This window comes from Apium graveolens, chromosome 11 (genome assembly GCF_009905375.1).
Source record: "Apium graveolens cultivar Ventura chromosome 11, ASM990537v1, whole genome shotgun sequence".
Taxonomy (NCBI): domain Eukaryota; kingdom Viridiplantae; phylum Streptophyta; class Magnoliopsida; order Apiales; family Apiaceae; genus Apium; species Apium graveolens.
Genome location: NC_133657.1, coordinates 122,455,249 through 122,464,807, shown reverse-complemented (window position 1 = coordinate 122,464,807; position 9,559 = coordinate 122,455,249). Strand labels below are relative to the sequence as shown.

At 35.0% G+C, this 9,559-nt stretch overlaps 1 non-coding gene across 1 annotated transcript; it reads left to right on the top strand.

The window, feature by feature from the left end:
• The first annotated feature begins 6,242 nt into the window (after positions 1 to 6,242).
• LOC141699173 (small nucleolar RNA R71) lies at positions 6,243 to 6,349 on the top strand. The gene has a single exon (XR_012565655.1). It is a non-coding gene; the product is annotated as a small nucleolar RNA R71 (small nucleolar RNA).
• The last annotated feature ends 3,210 nt before the right edge of the window (positions 6,350 to 9,559 follow it).

Sequence of the window (9,559 nt, the reverse complement as noted above, 5' to 3'; positions counted from 1 at the left end):
ATATCGTGTAATTATTTTTGCTAATAAATAATTAATATATGTGTTCAGTATCTATTCTGTGAATTAATTGTTAAGTGTTAAATGTCTTTGTATGTTTAAAAATATTATTAATTGAGTATTTTAATTTTTATATGTCCAAAATAAAATATAGATAATTGTCATATCTTCCGAATTATTTTTATGTTGATTTATGGATTTATAAGGATCATATGAAATTTATAAAATCTTTTTCCGAGTATTTAAAATCTATTTTATAAAAACGGGAACCAACTGACGTCATCCGTTGTTATGTTTTTGGAACCCGAAACTCTTCCGAAAACTCCTTCCTAACCTAATTGTAATATTTCGAGCATATTCCGTGTTTCGACTTTTTCGATCCGGCATACGGTTTGTCCTGCGCGGGTCCCGGCGCAACATTTTCGATACAATATTCATTTCGGTAAATCAATAAAACTCGTATTTTTGATAAACGGGAGCTTTTTATTAAACTATCCCAATTATCACCTCGTAGTACGTGTAACCAGGCGCTGAGACCAAGACCGCACTACAAATTATACTGGTTTGGATAACTGACCCGAAAACCGATAACGTTTGGATCAGTTTTTACAAATAAACGTACCGTTTTATATTCGAAATGATCCAACGGGATACTAATTTTTCGTAATTATAAATAGCCTTTACCGTATTTTATTTCGTATCAAAAATCATTTGCAGTCAGTAATATATAAATTTCCAGAGAAAATTCATATATTCGTAAACCTTTCTGAGAATCAAACCAACAATCGGAGGTGTTACCGGAGTCCGTTGGGAAGCTCGAGTACTCAATCCAAAGGTCTTGAGGTGTTCTATCAGCTTCTGTGTTCCAAATCACTGCATAAATCAAGGTTTATTTTCTGAAAAATTATTTATTTTCGAATTAATTTTATTAAAAATATGAATTTTTGTTCGGATGATTGTTCGTATGATTTGATGCTTGCATGTTGTAGAGCTTGTTTTCCTGATGATTTTCATATGTCATACGTCTGATTTGGAGTTCAATAACATGCTCAAAAGTGAGTTTAATTCTCGAATTTTAAAATTAGGGTTTATAACCCGTATGAATGTTTTCAATTGGAATTTGGGGCTTTTTGATTTAGGGGTTATTAGCTGTTGATTTATAGTGGATTATGTTCCTCATGAAATTTGCAATCGATTGGTATATAGCTCGTTAACAGAGGATGTCTGAATCGAAGGGAGTTGTGTTTTAAAAATTTCCGAAGTTCGCCGGAAACCGGCGATGTTCTTGGCCAATTTCTGGCCAAGTCTGGGGTTATTTGAATGATTTGATTTCATGAATAAGTTCCTGGTTGTCTGTAGATGTGATTTGGAGCTTGTGGTGAGGTGAGGGTGCCAGAATCGTGTTCTCCGGCCACCCCTGTATTTTCCGGCGACGGGGGTTGTAAAATTGCAGTTTGGTACCTTATCTTTTGGGGAAGAAACAGTTAGGTCCCTGAGGTTTCCAGAACTTGCAAATTTTGGATTCCTGTTTTAAAAATATTTAAAAATCATATTTCCTATTTATTTTAATTATAAAAATTTGAGTTTAATTTCTGAAAATTCAAAAAAAAATATTATTTTAATTCCGAAAATTATTTTTAATTCAAAAATAAATCTGAATTAATTAGTTAATTAATTTAAGTTAATTTTTAATTGATTAATTGGTCAATTAATTCAAAAATTGATTGATTAATTGATTTTAATTAATTATTTAATTAGATTTAATTATTTAAAAATGATTTAAAAATTCCGAAAAATAGTTTGAGCTTTAAAATATTATTTTAAATTATTTTCAAGGCTTGATAATTATTATGAAATTGTTTTGAAGCCAGAATTGGCCAACCGAACCCTATTTATTACTTCAAAATTGATTCAACGATCTGTTTTAATTCCGAAAAATATTTCAAAAATCATTTTGAATATCCGAAAGCCTATTTATGACCCAAAACTTCTTTATAAATGATATATTATTGATTATGTGACGTGTTATGTGTTATATGTGACTTGTTGGTTAACTATCGGTCTATATATTCGATGTTTACTTGTTTATTGCATAACTTTCCATCCGTTAATCGGATTTGGGTGAAACGAAGGGTAGATAGAAGTATGTGTCGAATAGAATCGTATGAGTTAAATATTGATAGATGCTTATGATATGTGAGCAGAAGAGACAAGGCATAGGAAAGGGAAACAGATATTCAAGGAGTAAGACAGTGGTGATTGAGAGCAAGTGCAGTGTAGTAAGCTAGTACCAGGCAAGTGTTCTGAACTTTCTCGAGATATTGTAGTGATTGATATTCCTGTTTTATATTGCAAGTGCTTTGAAGCACTGAACCCTAAACCTTGATTCCAGTTATTGATCTTGAGCCGTAAACCTGATTCTTTCCAGACTATTGATTATTTTGTACCCAAATACAAACCTCAAATATACGATACTACTCCACAAATACATACAAACTAAATATTAAACACTAAACCAAATTGCTTACACATTCAAACCATTGTATCTTATGCTTTGAAATACCAAATCCTTGAAACCTTGAAATGTTGATTCCTTCGTTATCCAATTCTTTCATTACCTAACAGCCAAGCTTTAGAAATGACATATTGATCTTTATACAAATTGAAACCATTTTCATTTATTGAACGTCCAATGTTGTTAATGATCCTGTTTATTGTTTATTACTGCTTATTCTGTTATTATGGTAGAATAGGATTGTTTTTATAAAATTATGGACCAGATTCGTGGTCAGACCATATAATGGTCAAGTTAGGCCAATGTGTGCCTTGGATCCAGTAGTTAGAGCAGTAATGTGTGTTTTGCTCGGGGTTAGTGTGTGACTGATCAGCAGCCTAACCTTGGTTTTTAAAATGAAAATATAATATCCAATTCTAAATCATAATCCATTGTTCACTTGATATCATAATCATATTTCCCTGATGATCATTATTCTCAGTTATGTCATTATGACTTGCTGAGCTAGTTAGCTCATTTGTGCGATGTTGTTTATGTTCTTTTCCAGTTAAGAAGGAACCGGTTGGTATCGAGAATCCCCAGTCCAGTGCGAGAGCTAGGGGTTCAGGTTGATCGAGTTGAGCTAGTAGGCTTCTTTTGGAATAATTTAAGTTTGTAAAAAGTTTGTAATAATGTTTAATACTCAGTTCTGAGTTGGATAGTTGGGATTTGAACAGTTTGTAATATAAGTAAGTGTGGTTGGCTTGTGTGCATACTTTAACCTGTTGCGATCCGTGGTAGTTGATAAGTAGGGTCACTGCATATTATTATTATCTTTATTATTGTTATAAGCAGGCTATAAATAAGGTGTATGTGTGTGGACCCCAAACTTCTGACCCGGGTTTGGAGGGTGCCACAGTTTCGCTCCATATCACTCAATCCTAGACTACTCATATAAATATGAGCCGGGTACTAGCCATTTGACGCCTAGCCACAACTAGCAATGAAATCCTGCTTTTCTCTAGTTTTAAAAATTCAGTGTTCTTTTGTCATTAAGAGAATACCGAAAATTCTAAATATAAACAAGTGATTAAATCTCAAAAAATAAACAAATATGATCATGATCTAGCTCAAAAGCAAACTTATAAGACTTGTGAATTTTTTTTCCTAGCATGCAAATCAATTCATTAGACTTAAACAACCCTCTATTCGTCATCACCACACTCAAATCAACATCAACTAACCAATCATAATTAGCTCATCATAAGGGATCATGTTATATGCATGCAAATGCAACTATACGAAGTCACATAAAAACACAAACAAATATGTCCTATATGAACAATCATGTAAAAAAACACGAATGAAATACAACTAAACATGTAACATGAATCTATATGAATCTATATGGACACACACAACTAATCCTTACATTATCACCCCCAAACTTAAAAATTTCAATGTCCTCATTGATGGTAATAATAACGATTTTAGGCATACCTAGTTAGAGGGAGGATCACCCTCTTCGGGTGGAAGATCAGGTGGCCAATCAACCTCGACACTAGTGTCTCGAAAAATAGTACCGATAGAGTGTGTCAAATCTTCAGCAAAATGTCGGTGGATGTCATTCATGGCCTCAATACGCCGAATCAACCTTCTGTACTGCGCATCACCAAGACCAAACCTATCAATTGTCTGTTGTGCACGCGAGGGACCCTCTGTAAGCAGGGGAGGAACCGGTCGGTCACCCTTTAGATTATCTTAGATATATTCCAACCTCTTGTCAGGGGGTGCACCTAAGAATGCATAACTCAAGTGATCTAGTAGTGGGTTGAGCTCAAATGTGGGAGCTGCTTCAATAGACGGCTCGAGACGCTCCTGAGAAATTTTCAGCTCTGCTAACCCAAGAGAATCGAATGGCATATCCAACTTCCTCTTCCATGGAGGTGCATTCAAAACTAGCAGTCGATCTGCTCCTTCTTCATTTTCAATAATTGATTCCCCTATTAAGGCTCTCTCTATGGTATCTGACTTTGGCAATTTCTCAAGCTCTGAATTCACGACAGAGTCTACCCACTCTACTTTAAAGCACTGCTCTTTATCTGTGGATAACTTTATTGCCTTAAACACACTAAAAGTGACCTTCTGATCTTAAACCTTCATCATAAGCTCTCCTTTTGCATATCGATCATAGTTTGGCCTGTAGCCAAGCCCAAAATAATGAGAATCTTCTTATCTTCCTTAAAGTCTAAAATGACGAAATCAGCAGGGAAGATGAACTTATCCACCTTAACCAAGATATCCTCCACTACTCCTCACAGATAAGTGATGGTCCGATCAGCCAACTGCAAAGACATATTCACAGGTTTTGGATCAGGTAGTCCAAGTTTTTTGAAAACTGACAAGGGCATCAGATTGATGCTAGCCCCCAAGTCACACAAATACTTGTCGAAAGACAAATTTCCAATGGTACAAGGTATCGTGAAGCTTCCTGGACCATTAAGCTTAGGAGGAAGTTTCTGTTGCAGCACAGTACTGAACTCTTCCGTTAGAGCAACGATTTCCAACTCCTCAAGTTTTAGCTTCCGAGATAGAATACCCTTCATGAACTTAGCATAGCTCGGCATCTGTTCTAGAGCTTAGCAAAAGGTATGTTTTTGTGCAATTTCTTGAAAACCTCCAAAAACTTGGCAAATTGCGTGTCGAACTTATGCTTTTGAAGCCTTTTAGGAAATGGCGGAGGTGGATAGACTTGTTTATCCCCTATATTACCCTCAGGAGGATTGCTTTCAACAGTTTTCTTCTTCGGTTCAACCTCGGCATCCTTCTGCACCACTTTTTCAGCTATAATCTCATTTTCTGGATTTGGCGAAGGTATGTACCTGCATTCTGGACAGAATTTTCAGACTCTTCGTTTTGCTGAATTTGGGGGCTTGCGACCTTTCCGGAGCTCAAGGTGATGGCGTTCACATGTTCATTAACTTCCCTCTTTCCTGGATCGGCTTTTATATCACTAGGAAGCATTCCTAATGGTCGATTCAATAAGGCGTTAACAATTTGCCCTATTTAGTTCTCCAGAGTCTTGATAGAAGCAGCCTGGCTTTGGCATATAAGAGCCTGGTTTTTGCACATAAGCCGCAACTCCTCCAATTCAGATTTTTCATTCGAAGATAGACCTGCACCTCCATGAGTTTGTTGTTGAAGTTGAAGTTGTTGTCTTGATGCAAATTGTTGTTGAAAACCAGGAGGGTTGAATTGCTTTGCTGCATACTGCTGATAAGGTTGTTGCATCGCACTCTGATTTTTGCTCCAACTGAAGTTAGGATGATTCCAGTTGTCAGGATGAAAAGTGGATGGAACTGGTTGTTGCGATCTCTGAAAGTTGCTCACAAACTGAGTTAATTTACTAGATATAGAATATTTCTCCATCGTATGCGAACCTGCACACAACTCACAAACACTGGTTATCTGATTAACACCATAGTTAGCAGAGAATCGATCTTCATAGACAACGCCATTAGTTGAACAGTGATAGGCATAACTATATCCACTTCCAGAACTCCTGCTACCTTGCCCTGTGGCAATCTATGGGTTGGATACTGATATTCATTAGCAGCCATTAGTTCAATTAGCTCGTAAGCTTCCTCAAAGCTATTTTTCCCATAATGCTCCACCTGATACTGCATCAAGCATGGGTCTAGACTGTGCTCCCAAACCATTATAAAAATAATTGATGATCATCCAATCAGGCATGCCATGATGAGGATACTTCATAAGCATCTCCTTGTAGCGCTCCCAAGCTTCACATAGAGTTTCTCCCGATTGCTGCGCAAATTGAGTAAGAGCATTCCTGAGTGCAACTATCGTCGCCATAGGGAAGAATTTAGTAAGAAACTTCTGAGCAAGATCCTCCCAAGTAGTGATAGAACCAGCTGGTAGATAGTGTAACCAGCTCTTAGCCTTATCACTCAGAGAGAATGGAAACAGTCTCAGTTTCACAGCAACTTCAGAAACATTATTAAACTTGAAGGTGTCACAGATATCGATGAAATCCTTAATGTGCATATTGGGATCTTCCGTTGGACAACCCCTAAACTGGACTGAATTATGTACCATCTGAATCGTGCTAGCTTTGATTTCAAAAGTACGATGTCTGGTCTGACAATGCTAGACTGAAAGTCATTGATCTTCGGTTGAGAATAATCCATCAAAGCTTTCGGATTTGCTACTGGTTCTCCCATTGCAATGATAACTAGAGTACCTGAAACACACGACTAAAGTAAACCTTGTAAGTAAGAGAGTCCAAGTCAGTGAACTTTAACGACCACTGATGTAAAGCACATAAACTAAAAATTAATACCGAGCCCCCAAAAGTGGCGCCAAAAACTTGTTAGGGCGAAAACATGCGCTAAATTACACGCAAGTATACGCGTTCGTAAGTAATACATAATAGTTTCTAGTTCTTTCCTATAGAGAATCTATTTGGTTAACTTAAGATTATGCACATATACAACAATAGTATTGCTGTCACTCAATGCTAAGACAAATAACAAGTTGAGATATTTATAACTAAGATTAAACTATCATGTAATTAACTAAGAGATTAAAAGTGATTGAATTACTATATGAGACAAGCATGGAATTCTAACTTCATTACTACTTCAATCAAAGTCATTATTCTTAACCTTAACATGCAATGGTGATGATAACTAATCAGATAACATGAAAGTAATAAACGCCAACTTTCATTGTGTGAATACCCTACTACCAGACATCCATAAAGAGATAGAAGCTGAATAGACACCAATTACGTTAAGACCCTATATACCTATAGAATTTGAAAATAACCTAGAAGCTCTCAAGGATAATTGTTCATTCTTTGAGAAAGTACTTTTGTAATCAAAATTTATCTGTAAATATAAAAACTATTGATTCTCTTAAAGCTTTATCGAATTAATTGCATAAACTGTATTCACCCCCATCTACAGTTAATTACGGATCTAACAGGGTGCTTGTAGATAATGGAAGCTCATGCAACATTTTGTTCTATGATACTTACAAAAAGATGGGTCTCTTGGACAAGGAAATGTCACCTTCTTATAATGAATTGTATGGTTTTATTGGAGGCCCAGTAGATATTGTGCCCTAGAGACAACACTATAATATTTTAGTTTAAAATATTTGGATTATTAATGTTTATGTTCTATCGAATATGTGACGTCCTCCAAACCCGGGTCAGAAGTTTGGGGTTCACAACATACGCACACACTCAATATATATACCTTCTTATGAAAGTAATATATATAAAGACCCTTCTTACCATAACCATGGAATGCAACAGGGTAAAGTATGAAAACAAGCCACAACCTTAACTTTTATTACATCATACCAAATCCCAACTAGTTCCACTTACAACGGATAATGATATCATTTCTTTAATCTTACAGAACTCATCTACATTATAAAGCTCCTCCTAACTCGGTCCATCTTATCCTGGAATCCTAGCTTGCACACTGGACTGGGAATCTTCGTTACCAACATTTTCCATTTCAACTATAAAATAACATAAACAGATTTGCAAGAGTGAGCTAACTAGCTCAGCAAGTCATAATAGCAATAACTGAGGTTCAACAATGATCAGTCGAAATGATTCAGAAGAATCAAGTTTCTGGATAATCAATGAATAGAATTGGATATTCTCTTTTCATTTTAAAATCCAAGGTTAGGCTGCTAATCAGTCACGCACTAACCCCGAGCACACATTGGCACACATTGGCCGAATATGACCACGAATCTGGTCTAACCATGAATCTGGTCCATATTTATAAAACCATCCAATTTTAAAACTATTCAATATGATAACCATTGCAATTCAATAAAAACAGAATCATGATTAACATTGCTAAAGCATTTATCTCGGAGCATATAAACCTTTCACAGGTATCACCAGGGTGTATCAAGGTATATATATATATATATATATGAAAAATGGCTTCAAGCCGGTTAAAGAATCAGGTATCTGATGAACAATGGTTCAATGGTAACACAGGGAATAAATCTTTGATGTCATAGGGTATTATGGGGTATATAAGTTTCTGTATGCTCAAGAAATTCCATTTCAATATTTGGTTTATGGTGTGTATGTAATTGCAGAGTAGTACTGTATCGATATGGTTTAATATCGGGGAAATCAACCGTTAGTGTTTTACAAGAAATAAAGCTTACAGCTCAAGTTCAATAATATGATCAGGGTTCAAGGTTGAATAGTTTAAAGCGTTTGAAATGTAAAAAAAGATTTATTTTGAATACTAGCAACATTGTATGAGAAAGTTCATAAATATTCACAATATATCTCGAAGAAAGGTTCAGAAGGACTTGCCTTATCACCGATGATTTCCAACTTTAATTGTACTCATCTAACAGTTTTACTTTTCAATCAATTTCCTTCTTTTTCTATGCCTTGCTTCTATTCGTTACTCACCTGCCTTCTCTTTCTACGCCTCACTTCTATTTACGGATCACTGACTTTCTTTTTATATGTCTTGCTTACTCTGCTAGGCATCACAAGTATCTATCAATACTCAATCTCATATCATTCTAATCGTCACATAGACGTCATAAGCTTTTATCTACCCTTCGTTTTACCCAAATCTGATTTACAGATTGAAAGTTATGACCAAAACAATCAAACAACCACATAGGCATATAACACATCAATCAGATAGCACGTAGCACATAACATGCAAGATATTCAAATAAAATAATTTTTCAAAGAAGATTCGGGGTCAAATGATTTTCAAGGTATTTAATACAAATTTTTGAACATTTTTCGGAAATAAAAATGGTTCTCTGAATCATTTTATAATTAAATAACAAGGTTTGAACACCCGAATCCAACTTTAAAATGATTTATAATAATTATCGAGTTTTGAAAATAATTTAAATTAATATTTTAAAGCTCGAAACTATTTTTCAGAATTTTTAAATCCAATTAAATAATTAAATCTAATTAAATATTCAATTAAAATTAATTAATAACTAATTAAATTAATTAATCAATTAATATTT